Below are 17,692 nucleotides of genomic sequence, written 5' to 3'. Positions count from 1 at the left end.
TTTGGTGTTTAAGTCCCTTACATTCGTAATATGCATTCGACAACAATGATATTTGGTAACAGATATATTATAAAGCTCGGAAATACTTTTGCCAAATTTTATCGAGAACGGAGCTATATCCAAGCTCCCACATATATCCTTAATTCGATTTCAAGCTTACTGTGCAAATAATGGCTAATATCAGCCCAAATGGAGTGGACGTACGTTTTGATTTTGTGCAACCCGGCTCCACACAAGTTTGTTTTAATTTCAATAAACTTTCAACTCATTGTGCGCTTAACGTCTAAGCGGCTCCTTTCCCTAATCTACGTTTGTGTACATATATACTTATTAAACTACGTTTATTTTTATTATCAAGATGAGTTATGTTCAATTGCATTTCACACAATCTCGCAATAGTTGTTTGCAATTTTACAAAAATGGCAATAAATTCCTAATGTCTTCAACAAACGCCATTTTGTACACACCTGTTTTTAACGACATTCTCATTCTCGACGCTTAACAGCGGAACAAAAAGTTAATGGAAGTTACCTACACAACATAGCATAGAGTAAACATAAAACACTCTATACGAACATTCTTGGCTGGATACGAGGGCAAACCGAATCTCGCAAAGAAACACAAACACACTCATCTTCAGTAAACCTACTTGATATCCGAGTTGGTTTTCACAGAAATGTAACATCGCTATCACCTGTAAACTTTTTTAATGGAACTGCATAGTTTTCGGTAGCAGTAAAGTAGAGTATAGCTGTTGTATGTGTATGTCGTTGTGTATGACACTCTCTGTGTTCGCTATGCATTTATATGAAGGTTTGATGACGACATGCATGTGTATGAAACTGCATAAAATTATCGCATGTTATGCCGTTGACTGTGCCATAAGGATGAACTTTCATCTTGTTTTACGGTTAGAATTTATCCTTGTGGCATTTCAACTTTTAATAAATTCATTTTAATGTCAATGCAAAAGATTAAATCACTTTTGTTGAAGTTTTATGTTTGTAGCATTTTTTTCTTTTGCTGTTAATTTACGTGTTCGTATAGTTGTTCTTCAAATGTGACTTTTAAAGGGAGTTAATTTTTAACTCTGCGAGGGTCAATGGAAGGATTAAAGTTTTGGAAAACTTTGGGAGGAGAAATATTTGAATGGTAATTTTGAGAAATGAAAAAGGAAAACGAAGTTAAAAATTAAGGAATTAAGCTCCAAACATTCTTAAGAGTTTTTGTTCTACAAAATCTTTTGACCTTTTGTGAGGGATGTATCAGAAGGATTTGGGTGATATTATCGATTTGCACACCTCTCTAGGTTTCAAACCAATTGATAACCCCAACGTTTATTTCAAGTCTAGTGTTAATAGAATTATTGGAACATGCATGGAAAAACGAGGATCAATTTATTGCTTTATGAGAGTAATGGCTATTTAAAATGTTGAACTTTTGTAGGGAAGGAAAGAGTCTTCTTTTTCCGATCTTGTTCATTTTAATGCAAAATATATTACGATATCTGAAGTTTTATGCCGATCAGATGCACTTTGGCTAAGTTCGAACTCGATTTTAGTTTGTTAAAAATGTAGCGTCGCTGGTCTATCATTTACATAAAACTAGAGGGAAATATATATTGGAGCTACATCCAAATCTAAACTTATCTTGACAAATTTGATAAAGGTGTGCCTAGGATATATAAGATACTAGCTGAACCCGGTGCGCTTGATTTGGTATGCATTCAAATTAAGACAAATTCAAAAATTTAAGAAAACGTAATTATTGTAATACTATTATGCGTAAGCAAACAAATAGCTCGGTCTACCGACACGTGAACATGCCAAGCAAAGCTGACCATGAAGAAGGCAGGGACATGCCAAATTTAGACAGCATATACGAAGAGTTTGTCCTTCGGATTTATTAATTTCATAGCAACTGTCAAACGTGCAGGAAACTGCAATCTTTAAAAGTTGAGTGGCATTTCTGTTGCAATTAGAGGAATCGAGGTAGCAACATACTTCCCCTTAATAATCGTATCCTAAATTAAATTGTTGTGTAGTTTTTTTTTACTGATAAACTAATATCTTTGCAAAGGCGATGTGGGTCAATACTTCTTAATGAAATCATATCCCAATCTGAACCGATTTCAATATAATACGACAAAATTTACTTTTACACCAAATTCAGTCACACCTTCCATACTTCATTGAAATTTGAGGTACATACTGTGTTTGATGCATCAAATGTGTGAAATCGGGCGAGAATATATATGGGAGTTATATCCAAATCTTAACCAATTTCTAATTAATTTGTCAAATTTATTGTTCGAACCAAATTCCGCCACACATTCTAAATTTCATAGGAATCGGACATACATATCGTATATATATAGGAGCCATACCCAAACCTCAGCCGATTTCAATATAATTTGGCTTTTTTTGGTACCAAATTTGATTTTACATATATGATGTTTGGTGCATCAAATATGTAAAATCGGTCAAAAAAATAAATATGGGAGCTATATCCAAATCTAAAACGCTTTGAATATAATTTGACTCTAAATGCTAAATTTTAATATCGGACATAAGTATCGTGTTTGATGCATCAAATATGTGAAATCGGTCGATAATATATATGGGAGCAATATCCAAATCTTAACCGAATTCAATATAATTTGACAAATTTATTTTCGGATCAAATCCCGTCAAACATTTCAAATTTTATTGGAATCGAACATACATATCGTTTTTGGTGCATCAAATAAACGAAATCGGTCGAAAATATATATGGGAGCTGTATCCAAATCTGAATCGATTTCAATCTGTCCAGCGGTTTTCGAGTCCGAGCGGATCCGAGTTCCACAAAATGGAAACGTTCATCCTAAAATTTACTTCATTTCGGCTGATATTAGCCATTATTTGCAATTGGATTATTTGCAATCGGATATGTGCGAGCTAAATTAAAATCTAAGCCGATCTTGATAAAATTTAGCATAGGTATTTCCGAGCTCTAAAAGATATCTGGTACCAAATATCATAGCTAGACACTAAATAGGATGAAACATATATATGGGAGCTATAGCTATATCTATACCGATTTTCACCAAATTTAAAGTGCTTATTTTTAACCTGAATTCGGTGGGTCGGCCAAAATGCAGGTCTTTAAGACTAATATTAGCCACTTGGTGCACGCTCTTGATACAATTTGGCAGAGGTATTTCTGGGCTATATCTGATATTTGATACCAAACATTATTCTTGTGGGGTGTACATTACGAATGTCAAAATCTTAAACACCAAATCGGATGAAACCCATATATGGGAGTTATAGCTATATCTGAACCGATTTTCTACGAATTCCATGTACTTGTTTCTAAATCGAATTCGGTCGTATGCGCTAAAATTCAGGACTTTTGGACTGATATTATCCATGTGGTGCACAATCAACCCGAAATCGGTTGAAGATATATATGGGAGCTATATACAAATCTTAACCAATCTCGATAAAATTAGGCAGAGATATTTCTGGGCTGTGTGTGCTATCTGTCACCAAATATCATAGTTGTCGAATGCATATTACGTATGTGATTGAGTTAAACACCAAATTGTATGAAACATATATATGGGAGCTAGGCTATATCTAAACTGATTTTCACCAAATTTGATGTATTTGCTTCTAGACTGAATTCGGTCGGATGTACCAAAATTCAGGTCATGTGGACTTATATTGGCATTTGTTGCACAATTAACCCGAAATCGGTTGAAGATATATGGGAGCTATGTCTAAATCTGATCCAATTATCATCAATTTCAATAGCGTTCGTTCTTGGGCCAAACAAATATTGTTTGCAAAATTTCAACTCAATCGGATAATAAATGCGATCTGCATTTGGTTCACAAGATTACATGGATGGACGGACGGATTGACATGCATAAATCGACTCAGAATTCTCAGTGATGTGAATATCCTCAAAAGTAACTATGGGTCTAACTCGCTTCCTTTTCCATGTTACAAACAAATGCACAAAGACATAATACCCTTGCCACTATGTGGTGTAGGGTATAACAATGTTGTGTGAAATTTCCTTCAAAATTCATCAAACCATTTTTCTTTTATTTCACTAAGAATTTTGATAGGAATAGTAATTAAAATACACAACAGATGTAGTTGCCCTAATAACATTTCAATGCGGCTGCGAAAAACGGCTCACCATTCACCACTGCAAGTAGTCCATTTAGACCAAAATAAACGAATCAAAAAAAAAAAAAAAAGAAAAACTCATTCAAAAAACTGTGGCAAAAACAAAAGTTTTCGAAAATAAAAAAGTCCCTAAGCCGACGGTCGTAATTACTTAAGCAATTCAAATGAGCAAATACTTTTACAGACTGTTTATGAATGTTAGCAAGGTTCCCTTTTTCCGTTTTTGGTTTAGAATAATTATTCGACTTTTCTCGCTAGCTGGTTTGTGCTGTTTTTGCCAGTTTAATTACGGCAACAAAACTCGCATTTAATAACAGCAACAACAACAAAGAACTTGAAATTTGTTTTTGCATCCTTTCTGGCGTTGATGCTGATGTTGAAGTTAGTTAGCAGTGATGCAAAGTTTTGTTGCTGTTTTTGTTTTTTTTTTTTTGTTTTTTTTTTTTTTTTTTTGTTTCTTACAAAGTCCAAGTTTATTTATGTTCCCAAAGAAAATATAAAAAAGGGATAACACAAAAGAAAAGTCAAAGCAAAATGAAAGGATTTAATGGATTTCCTTGTAAATTGTCAGTAGTTAGCAGACTTTTGTTGGGTAGTCACATTAATGGCTGGCAATTTATTAATTTTATTGAGATTAAAACTTGCGGATTTAGGATTTCGAATTATTTCGGAAATGGCTTAGAAAAACCGTTAATAACTGGGGATATTCTCTCTTCATATACTTTACTACATCTGTTATTTCCATGTTAAGCTTTTAAATCAATTTTTTTTGTTTTTTTTTTTTTTTTTTTGCCACAAACAAATTTAAAATTATTTTATAGGAAATTTATCAAATAAATATTCAATTTTATTTAAGCCACAATATTCACAAATCGTAATTAAATTTTCCATTACAAGTGCAATTATGTAAAATGTCAATGATGGTTATGACATCGCTGTAACCAGGCAATTTGAAGTGCCCTTTTAATGACAAAAGCCACACATTTCTAGTTTCAATAAATATTCAAATTGGCCGCAGCACAACGGGGAAAAACAACGTTTCGAAATAATTGGAAATGGATTTTTGCGGTTGATGGTATCGGTTCATTCTGCAGACTAGATTTAAGTTTAAATGGAAAAATGGAGAAAATATGTGTCTATACTTTATAGGATCCACAGGGATAATTTAAAAAACGGATTAGGACACATATCATGCGCATTTCCATTGTTATCGTTTAGCGGGGACAGTGGGTATAAATTGTAATAACATACACAATAAGGGAACCTTAACCTCTCAAAATATGTTTACAATACCGCTAAATTAATAGCCAATACAGGGTGAAATTAGAAAACTGCAACAAAGTTATTTTTACATTTTTCTTTTAATTGTTATACCCTACAACACTATGTATTAGGGGTATTATAAGTTTGATTGGGCCAAAAATTATGTAACACCTCGAAATATTGGTTTCCCACATAGGAAAGTATATATGAACTTTCCTATCTCGCCGAGATGAGTCGATCTAGCTATGTATGTCCGACCGTCCGTCTGTCCCTCTGTCCATGTTAATTTGTAATCAAGCTACAGGTCGCAATTATGAACCGATCCTCACGAAATTGATAATGAAGGTGGGGTTATGGTCAGAATAGAACCCTATTGTTTTTGGAGATGATCGCACGATATTTAAGGGTTGAAATGGACCAAAAACAGAAAAAAATCCTGATTTTGCAGTTGCTCTATAGGCCACAACATTGCGAAGTGCGTAAATATTGGCCAAATTCTCCGGGTTAAAAAACTAAGGGTAACCTCTGGGCGGGGTTCTTTGATATTATTTCAAAAACGAAATCTTCTAAAATGGATTTGGATATAAGGGGACTTCGAACATATTGTAGTGTTGTAGGGTATCACATGGTCGGCCCCGCACGACTATAGCCTTTGCTTACTTGTTTATTTTTTTTGTATGAAAGCAAAAAAATGTCGGAAATAGCATGAAACTTTAGAATAACTTTAAATTTGTTCGAATTGATCACCTATGGCACGAATTAAGACCTACAAACGGCCAATGAAACCGTCACAAGCTGCCCGAAAGTAGCTCTGTGGTATTTCGGCCCATTCCCGGCGAAGCGTTTGCTTGAGTTGATCGACACTTTGGTATTTTTTAGTACCAACCTTGCTTTCCAAAATACTCCAGACACAATAATCCAACGGATTGGTATTCGTAGATTTTCATTTTGTAACCATTTTTGGGTGGCGGGTGCTGAGTGCTATGGTGCTGAGTCTTGTTGGGTCCAAGTCCAAGGTCTGCGGCCATGATGTTTGCGGCTTTAATACACCCTCCAGAATATTTTCGCTATAATATTCGGCATTTATTCTGATGCCACGGTCGATTAATACGAACGGAGAGCAATCATCGGATGTTATGGCGGCCCACACCATCACCATGGCCGACGCTTAAGTTCTGGTGGCAAACCGAAGGTGCACATTTTCGGCTGACCTCTTTGGCAAGTAAACACGATCATTTTGTTTGTTTACAAACTGCTGGACAACGAATGTTTTCCCATCGGAGAAAACCAAATTCGGCAGTTCACCACTTTCGGCCAAGCGAAGCAACTCTTTAGCTCTTTTGAGTCTATTTTCTTTCTGTTGCGATGTAAATTCTCGCACTTTTTGGAATTTCAATAGCCCAGGATGAGATGAAAAAAACTGCAACCAACTTCAGACTGCTGTCATTTCTAAGCCACTATTCCGACAGCTGTTAAAATTATTCCAATGACAGCTCATTTTATTGTTTGCAAGCGTACAAAAGCATTTTGGTAAGAATTTTCCAGAAAAAAAGTTATTTGTGATGGAATTCAAGCGTGTTAGTGCGATTTTGTCATATTCGGCTGGAGAACCACAAGTAGAGCATTCCTGCATTTAAATGTGGATCAATCTTTTGTGTCTTGTGTCATCGCTTGTTACCGTTATACTGGTAGCGAAGCCCGAAGGCAACATCAGCATCGACTTGATCGAAGCCCGCGTCACAGTGGCAGAAAAATGGAACATATCGCAATATTCCATTCGGCAAATATTGAAAAATTAGCTCGGGGTAAAGCCATTGATATTCCAAAAATTGCCAGAACTTACACCGCAACAGAAAGAAAATAGACTAAAAAGAGCTAAAGAGTTGCTTCGCTTGGCCGAAAGTGGTGAACTGCACCGCAGAGCAATATTCGGGCAGTGTGTGACGGTTTCATTGGTCCTTTGAGGACCATTATTCGTGCCAAAGGTGACGAATTCGAACAAATTTAAAGTTACTCTAAAATTTGATGCTATTTCCGAAATTGTTTTCTTTCATTCAATAAAATTATGGCGTTTGACTTTGTTGCAGTTTTTTATCTAATTAATCATATTTTCCAAGCGTAATACCTATACCATAGGTCCAGATTTAAGTTCAATCTGATCACATAAATAGAAATGTTTTTAGTACTTTTAGTACAGTTATAGTTCGAATTTCGAAAAATCCAGCCTTATCTCATCCCTTCACACTAGCATTGACCGACACGCTAAATTTCAAGATTCTACCTTCAACTATGCATATTTCGAAATGAAAGCAGTGTTCAGTTAAATGGATGTATTTCACGAATAAGCTATAGCTTGCACAGTTTCGTTTTTTTTTTTTTAATTTTCCCAAAATTTGAAATTTTTCTATTCACCAGTCCGGCAACATTTCATATAAATTTCCACATCGAAAAAAAAAAATATATATATATATGTCCTATTTTGCACTGTTCTGGAAGGTTTTCTTCAAAATATTCATTCATAAGAACTTTACCATTGCAGTACTTACTGGGTACTGAAAAATTATAGATGAATTTGATAGTACTCGTTTGTAAATCAAACCTCCAACGAAGTTTCGGGTTCTTAGGCCAAACTTTGTTAAGACCTTTATATAGTTTTGATCACATTCATAGAAATAGATATTTGGCATCCAGTTTCATGGGTACATGGTCCACTTTTTCATATAGCGCCCATATTAAGATAACTCCGAATTCAAGCATTTTTTGTGTTTTTGTCATGGTTTCCATTTAATTTCGCCAAATGTTTCAAATATTCGAATTTTTAGTTTCTAATATAGAAACGATATTTAGACAACGCTACTTACAAAGCCATTTATGAAGATTCCCCTGACTTGAGTTTGTCCCTTGTCCATCTTTTCCAAAAAAACAAGATGTTTTTATTATTATAACTAGCTACGATCCCGTTTAAAAGACAACTAGCTATGATCTCTTTTAAAAGTAGTTCAAACCCATATTTGATGATTGATTACTATTTTACCTTTTTAAATTTCAAATAAATCTTAATTTCTCGAGATCATGCCGGTGATTATAATGATACATTTTAATATCGAATATCTACTGGAACAATATTTACACAATAATATTAAATATATTAAACAACAATCCTTTAACATCATTCCTTGTATTACAATCTCTAGTTTTGTGCAATTCTTACAATTCGATGTTGTTGACAGACATAATTAATTTACCTGAAGTGGTATTGAGGCATCTATTTGTGTGCCATTGATGGCCAGAACAAGAACTCTTCAAATGTTCCATTTAGATAATCTCTTATTGAGTGTTAACAACGCAATGGTTACAAATGTTGTGAATAGCTGAGATTCTGTAGACGACAAGTATTCAAAATGAATTAATTGCTTCGAGTTGTTGGATATCACAGGAATAACCAATTTGGATTGAGTTCTTCAAACAAGTATTGTGTTGATCCAATGCAAGCACATTATACGTCTTAAAGATATTTTTAAGGGGCTCCAAACGAAATGATAAATCTTATATATACTCCATACAGTAGTGGATAGTATGAAAATGCAATCGTGTTAATACTTCGGATTGTTGGGATGTAAAAAAAACAGAACTTGTTAAAATGACGTATTTTCAAATCCTTATGATGTTACAGGCTTGATCCACCTTAACTTGTCTCCGATTTTCTTTTTATACCCTACACCACACAGTAGTAAGGGTATTATGTCTTTGTGTATTTGATTGTAACATGGAGAAGGAAGCAAGATAGATCCACAGAATTTTCATAGAATCACTTTTTGAGTCGATTTAAAATGCAGGTTGCATTTATTATCCATTTAAGATAAAATTTTCCGAATAATATTTGTTTGGCCCAAGAACGAACCCAATTGGGCTCGGTTTAAATTTAGATATAGCTCCAATATATACAAAACCGCAAAAAAGTTAAACACCATAACATATTTTTTTTTTTTAATTTAATTGAATGAAAGCAAAAAATGTCGGAAATAGCTTCAAATTTTAGAATAAGTTTAGATTTGTTCGTATTGGTAACCTTGGACACGAATTATGACCTTCAAACGGCTAATGAAACCGTCACACGCTGCCCGAATGTTGCTCTGCGGTATTTTGGCCCATTCCCGACGAAGCGCTTGCTTGAGGTGATCGACACTTTGGTTTTTTTAATGCCAAGCTTGCTTTACAAAATTCTCCAGACACAATAGTCCAACGGATTGGTATCCGGAGATTTTGGTGGCCATTGTGCGTTGGAAATGAAGCGAGGAACCTCAGTTTATCCTGTTGGTATGTCCAAGGCCAAATGTTTGCGTGCCCAAGGCTTTAAGACACCCTCCAGGATATTTTCGCGATAATATTCGGCAGTTATTCTGATGCCACGTCCGATTAAAACGAGCGGAGAGCGACAATCGGCTGTTATGTCGGCCCACACCATCACCATGGCCCCCGCTTGAATTCTGGTGGTCAACCGAAGGTACACATTTTCAGTTGACCTCTTTGGCAAGTACACACGATCATTTTGTTGGTTTACAAACTGCTGGACAACGAATTTTCTCTCATCGGGTCTATTTTCTTTCTGTTGCGGTGTAAGTTCTTGCACAGTTTGGAATTTCAATGACTCATTTTTCAATATTTGCTAAATGGAATATTGCGATATATTCAGCTCACGAGCCATTTTTCGGCCATTGCGACGCGGGTTTCGATCAAGTCGCTTCTTTACTTTACAAACCATTTCTGCTGATGTTGCTGTTTTCTTCCGTCCACTTGATTGACGTCGGGATACGCTACCAGTATCACGGTGACAAGCGATGGTACGAGACACAAAAGATTTACTCACATTTAAATGCTGGAGTACTCTAACGATAGCCACTTATAGTTTTCCAGCCAAATATAAAGAAATTCCAGCCAAATATAAAGAAATCAAAGATATCACGCTTGAATACCATCACGATACTTTTGTACGCCTGTAAGCAATATAATGAGCTGTCACTAGAATACTTTTAAAAGCTGCCGGACGAGTGGCTTAGAAATGACAGCAGTCTGAATATGGTTGCAGTTTTTTCATCTTATCCTGTATATTCCGATTTGGGATTATGCACCAAATGGCCGATATCATCTCAAAATACGTGAATTTTGACACATCCGACACAATTCAGTCTAGAAGCAAGTACATATAATTGGGGAAAATCGGTAAAGATATAGCTATGGGTACTTTAATATTTGGCGTTAAAGTCTCTAAAATCCGTAATATGCACTCCATAACAATTTTTGGTACCAGCTATCAAAGCTGAGAAATAATTGTGTGAAATTTTGTCAAGATCGTAAAGATTTGGATATGGCTCCCATATATATCTTCAACCGATTTCAGTTTTTTTGTGCACCAAATGGCTAATATGATCATAAGCGGATTGAATTTTGACACTTCCGAAGGAATTCAGCCTAATGGGTGTGTTTCAAATTTTGGTGAAAATCGGTTCAGATATAGCTGTAGCTCTGTTGTTGGTGTTAAAGTCCCTCACATGCGTAATATGCACTCCACAACAATGGTATTTGACACGGGGCATCAGATACTACTCGAAAATACCTCTGCCAAATTGTAAATTCTTCAGATTTTTCATCTTCATTTCATTTTACGGTTATTGCTCTCCATATCAGCCCGAATTGAATAGTTTTTATAGAATTCAACCGAATTTTATCATTTGGTGAAACTCCTTCCGGTATATCAAGTGCTCCAATAAATATTTTTAAATATAATCTTAATCGAAGTCATGTCATATATCATTAAGTAATGTTAATTGGTTCATAGTTGGTATAATCTACTTCACATAAATTCCCAATATAAACTTTTTCGTAACGGGAACTCTACTAAATACGCATAGTGGTGTAGGGGAGCATATAGTCGGCCCGACTTTTGACCATTCCTTACTTTTTTCATTTACGATAAGAAAGAATAAATAATTAATCAATACAAGTATAATATAAGTAGTTATGGCTTGCAGGACCTTAAGCTAAATATCTCCTATTTCTTTTTAATTTAACAAAACTTTAATTGTATCACACTTTTTGAACTCCAACTTCGGAGCTATTTTCGTGTCCAATTTCGCTTTTGAAACCAAAAAGGACTTCCTATCGTTTTTCTAAAATTGTAGTTATTTGAAACTGTAGTCGATGTCAAATGCAGGAGTCCAGTAAAACAAAATCACCTTCTGCGACATGAAAACAATTTCCGTAATTGTTTTTCGAAATGGTCGAAGCTCAGGTTAATGGAGGAATGTTAAAATCGTTGACAACAACTGCAACAGACAGTTCGGTCCCCCCGTTAACAAAAGTAGTGTCCAGATTAAATTTACTCTTCAATGGCGTTAGTATTTATCTTTAGATTTGTTTTTTAAAGTTCAAAATAAAAAAAATTAATATTTAATCTCATTTCCATGATTTTCTTAAGTATTTCAATATCCTTGGCAAATTTATTAAACCACTTTGTTGACCGGAAAATGAACAGCATTCCAGGAAATTCCTACATCCAATATACGTATTGGTCAACTATCGTTTTCGCAGTGTCATTGAATGCGTTAGACCGATACTTGCTGTTCAATGGTGCCTGGACAACATAACCTATTGCCCCATTGTTGATGGTACGCCTCGCCATTCCGATAAAAGGCTTTCGTTCTCCGAAATTGACAAAAGTGCAATATAATGGTTGTGGCGCCACATCACATCAACATCGTTGTTGTTAGTGGTCGGTTTGTGGCCATCTACGTTTCTTTCCAAACGATGCCATGCTGTTGTTTTGTGAAAGGAAATGCGTCTGCAAATGTAGTTAAGCATTGAATTAAAATGGGCCCGACAATGATGATGAAGGATGATGACGATGACTAGATGTTTCGAGGATATGTGGATTCACAAAAGCTGTTTGTGGCGCCTAATAGATGTTTTTGCGGTTAGACTTTTAAAATCTACATAGAATAATACTGGCTGAAAATGCCAGTGAAAATGTAACTAGTTCCGTATGTTGCTATCGAACGATTGTCGTCATTTTAAAATCCTCAAAATTTTGAAAATCATATGTCGCCCATAATGATGTGGTACATGTATGCGTATGATTTACATATAAATCGGTTTGCATGTAAACCATACGCATAAAGGGCTTTTAACATTTTAGACAGGGTAGTCCAGTCAAAATAGACAATAGTAAAATGTTGGTAAAATTTGGAGCAGGGCTGCCAACAAAATTTCAAGAAAAATTGACAATTTTTAAATTAAAATATTTTACAGTTTTATAATCGCTGAAATATCGACATTTTTTAGAATGAAAAATCGTCGAAATGCCGATAAATCGGCAAAATACCAAATAATTTTTGAATACTCCCAAGTGTGCAATAAAATGGCTATCAATAGTATTTTTTCCGTTTTTTAAACAATTTCCCAATGAGTCAGAACGGATTCCAGGGAGAATAACAAATACAACGTGAGCTACGGGCTGTACCAACAATAGATTTGGGCTCGCTGTCCCAACCGAAATCAAGAGAAGTTACGCAGAGGTAGTCTTGGACGGTAACATAGCTCGACTAACAAAGATCCGAGCACGTATTCAAGTTCCCGATCACCAACTCCTCGTACACGACCCGAATACCTGTGTGGCAACCGTTTTTCACCAGAGTTCCCGATTATTTTCTAATCGTCTGCAACCAAACTACATCATCTTAATCCACGGACACCCGATATCCAGTCATCTAAGATCCCGATTGATTTCAACCCGAACAGAAAAATCCACTATAACCCGAGAATCATCATCGTGATTCCGATCGGAATTACCGGTTATAACTCGAACAGAGGCATCGTCTTCAACCCGAACAGCGAAATCATCCCAAGCGTCAGCATGGGATGACTATTTACCAGAATTCCCGATCATCTTCTAATCGTCTGCAACCCGAACATCATCACTCCAATTCCTGGACATCCGACAACCATTCTTCTAATTGTCTGCAACCCGAACATTATCATTTCAATCCCTGGACATCCGACAACCATTCACCAGAAATCCTTATATTTTTTTAATCGTCTGCAACGCGAACATACAGGTTGAGATGAAAAAACTGCAACCAACTTCAGACCGCTGTCATTTCTAAGCCACTCGTCCGACAACTGAACAACAAATTATTCCAATGACAGCACATTATATTGTTTACAAGCGTACAAAAGCATCTTGGTGAGAATTTTCCAGAAAAAAAAGTTATACGTGATGAGATTCAAAGCGTGATAGTGTGATTTCTTTATATTTGGCTGGAAAACCACAAGGGGCTATCGTTAGAGCACTCCAGCATTTAAGTAGACGGAAGAAAACGTCAACATCAGCAGAAATGTTTCGAAACGTAAAGATGCGACTTGATCGAAAACCGCAGCGCAGTGGCCGAAAAATGGCTCGTGAGCTGAACATATCACAATATTACATTCGGCAAATATTGAAAAATGAACTCGGAGTAAACCCATTGAAATTCCAAAAAGTGCAAGAGCTTACACCGCAACAGAAAGAAATATACTCAAAAGAGCTACAGAGTTGCTTCGCTGGGCCGAAATTGGTGAACTGCCGAATTTGGTTTTCTCCGATGCGAAAACATTCGTTGTCCAGCAGCTTTTAAACAAACAAAATGATCTGGTTTACTTGCCAAAGAGGTCAGCTGAAAATGTGCACTTTCGGTTGGCCACCAGAACTCAAGCGCTGATGGTGTGGGCCGCCATAACAGCCGATGGTCGCTCTCCGCTCGTATTAATCGCATCAGAATAAATGCCGAATATTATCGCGAAAACATTTTGGCCGCAGACCTTGGACATTCCAACAGGACTCAGCACCATCGCACTCAGCACGGGCCACCCAAGAATGGTTACAAAATAAGGTTCCTCGCTTCATTTCCAGCCCACAATGGCCACCAAAATCTTCGGATACCAATCCGTTGGACTATTGTGTGTGGAGTATTTTGGAAGGCAAGGTAGGCACTAAAAAATACGAAAGTGTCGATCACCTGAAGAAAGCGCTTCGCCGGGAATGGACGAAAATACCGCAGAGTAACATTCGGGCAGCGTGTGTCGGTTTCATTTCATTTCATTAAAGGCCATAATTCGTGCCGAAGGTAACCAATTCGAACAAATCTAAACTTATTAAAAAATTTGATGCTATTTCCGACATTTTTTCGCTTTTGGCTTTGTTGCAGTTTTTTATCTCACCCTGTATATTCTTGATCAGCATAAAATCCTATGTCGGTTTAGCGATGCCGTCTATGAAAATCATTCTAGCTTCCAAAGAAATGGAGTAGGTTGATCAAATTTTACTCATATATATTTTATGTCTGCAGAACTCTTGGTATTGAAAATGACCTTTAACTGTACCGACAGTTTTAACGTTTTTTGGGTGTTTTAGTCACAATTTTAACCTAACGTTGCATAGAAATTATAATATATACCTAAGTTTTTATATAGTCCCCCTATATAATTTTACCTCCTAATATTCGGCATTTTGATGATTTGTGTCACACTTTTCACCGGTATTGTTTTAAATTTGAAATTTAAAGTTCCTATGCACCCTTTGGCAGAAAATTGCTCATATAGGACCGCGTCTTCGTAAGGCCCTGATATAACGGTACCTCCTTTTATTCGGTATTTTTATGATTTTAGCCATTATTCACTGAAATTGTTTCAATTTTTGTTGTATTTGAATATTGCAATGGTCTATGACAAAAATAGAAAATACAGGTCCACGTCCCAGTATGAAACCCAATATGATTTCAGCAGTACTTCTTGACGGTTTTTTTTTGAAAATTTAGCAAAAAGCCTTCCAAATGGTAGATGGTATTTACATTTCGGCCCGGCAGAACGTACAGCTATTTCACTTGTTTTATTTCGGCCCGGCAGAACGTGCAGCTATTTCACTTGTTTTATTAAATATATATATATATATATATATATGTGAATAATACCGAGTATATATATATATATATATAATACCGAGTATATATATATATATACCGAGTATATATATATATATATATATATATATATATATATATATATATATATATATATATATATATATATATATATATATATATATATATATATATATATATATATATATATATATATATATATATATATATATATATACTCGGTATTATTCACATTTGTTCATTTCATTTGTATTTTGACGATTTTTCCCACATCTTTTTGCGGATTTACCTACAAATTTGTTTTTGTAGTTCATAATGTGTTCTAGCTTCAGTGATAGAACATTGAATATTTAGTTTTCATATAGCGCACATATAACGATTCCCACCGATATTCGGTATTTTGATAATCCTAGTCACATTTACGCACATAAGTGTTTGAAATTTGGTATTTTAGAAGATTTGGTAGATCACTATCCTTGAAGTATAAAATTGTTAATAAAGGTTCCCGCTTCGGTATGGGCCCATATAACGACTTCATTCACTTAATGGGTTTTTGATAAGTTTAACTGCATTATCCAAACGGTCTTATTGGTATATGAATTTTAACGTAAAACATGCTTGAATTTAGACACTTTTATATAAAAATGTTTCATTTGGACTAAGGCTGAGGATACTAAAAGTTGGGCCCGGCTGAACTTAATATTTTATTACTTGTTAGTATCTTATGTGGAGATTGACGATTATTTAAGGTTTTTCTTTGGACTTGTGGCCAGAAGATCAGAAAATAATTTTATATCTTGTTTATGACAATTTGTAGGGATCTTGTAGGGACTGTGGATCATAGGGATAGAAGGCCTTTTAATAGTCTATCATAGACAGAATAATTTTCAGTAAAACGTTTTGTTTTATGATCATCTTAGACATTCAATGTCCATTCAACAAAGATTTTACAGAGTCTTCGACTTCTTTATATTTTCTTTTTGAATCAAATCCTCTATTTAAGTTATTACGTTTAAGCTAAAAGAGATAAATCAACATCAAAAATAGAATTTCAATTCATTTCAAAAGGAAAGAAGTACTCTCTTCTTTCCAAGGCAACAACGCTAAAAGGATCACAGACCCTGAGTTATTTAAGTATTTAACCTCACAGACATATAGCCGAGCTTAAATCGAATGAGAGGAAATATTCAACGTTGCATTTATTTAGTTAACGAGAGGTAGTGAGAAAGTTTTGACATAAGGCGTACAGTATATGTAACCGTAATGCGGAAAATGGGTATTTTTGTGTGGCGCATCGTGCATTAGATAAACCCAAATTATTTAGGGTTCCTATGGCCAAAGTTGGAAATTCTTTTTCTTTATTTAAACGTATTGCATTGAGAAAAACTCAATAAACTGGCCAGTCACGTCTTGAAATGCTGTGTGCTTTTGACACAATCAATATTCCTATGACCCGGAATATAAATAACGATCCTTGTATTTATGGCTTTTTAACAAATTTTTTTTCTCCTCTCCTTTCCCACTTGAACACTTTTACATGGGACCACGTAATTGTGCATTTAATCCTAAGAAGCTAAGAAACGCAATGTTAGAAACTGGCGTCCATCACAGGATGAGGAAATGAAAGTCAACACCAGTGCCAAGTCGAGGCAACACGAACATCAAAAGACGTGGCTGAAATGCAACGCGAACACAGTTTCGATTACTGAATGACTTGGGCGGGAAGTTAAAAGAGCACAGTCTTGCTTTTCTAACACACAAAGTGGACAATATGCCAAAACTAAGAGAAGGATGCAACAACGCACACAACATAAGTATTTACTACAATGTTTGTATGTGTGTGCGGACAGTAAATGCCAAGTCATCAGCTAGAGTTTAAAACAAACACAAACATCCATACACACACGCTATGTGCAACGTCATTGCTATTACAACCCGCTTGTTCGGGTAAGCACTACATAAGTACTTATACCATTGTTCCAAAAGAAAGTACCAGTACCTACTCGCCAATACACTAGCCACGCGTTTGAGTGACGAATTTAACATGGGGATGTCATTGGAGGTATGTAATCGTCACCCTCTCGTTTACCTTCCATTAACGAAAACAGTAATGACAAGTTCAGTGACTATTCGTTTATCATTAATAATGAACTACTTCGTTAACAATGAATAATAAATTACTTCGTTAACGATGAATAATGATCTACTTCGTTAATGATTAATAATAAACGAATTCTGCATACGCAGTACTATGCAGAAGATCCCTATGAAATC

At 35.5% G+C, this 17,692-nt stretch overlaps 1 protein-coding gene across 2 annotated transcripts in view; it reads right to left on the bottom strand.

The window, feature by feature from the left end:
• The window catches only part of LOC101894508 (cGMP-specific 3',5'-cyclic phosphodiesterase), a 219,042-nt gene that overhangs the window by 50,617 nt on the left and 150,733 nt on the right, over window positions 1–17,692 (bottom strand). The window lies entirely within an intron of this gene.

This window comes from Musca domestica, unplaced genomic scaffold (assembly GCF_030504385.1).
Source record: "Musca domestica strain aabys unplaced genomic scaffold, Musca_domestica.polishedcontigs.V.1.1 112, whole genome shotgun sequence".
NCBI lineage: Eukaryota > Metazoa > Arthropoda > Insecta > Diptera > Muscidae > Musca > Musca domestica.
Note: the sequence above shows the minus strand (reverse complement) of the source record. Positions and strands in the feature narration are given on the sequence as shown.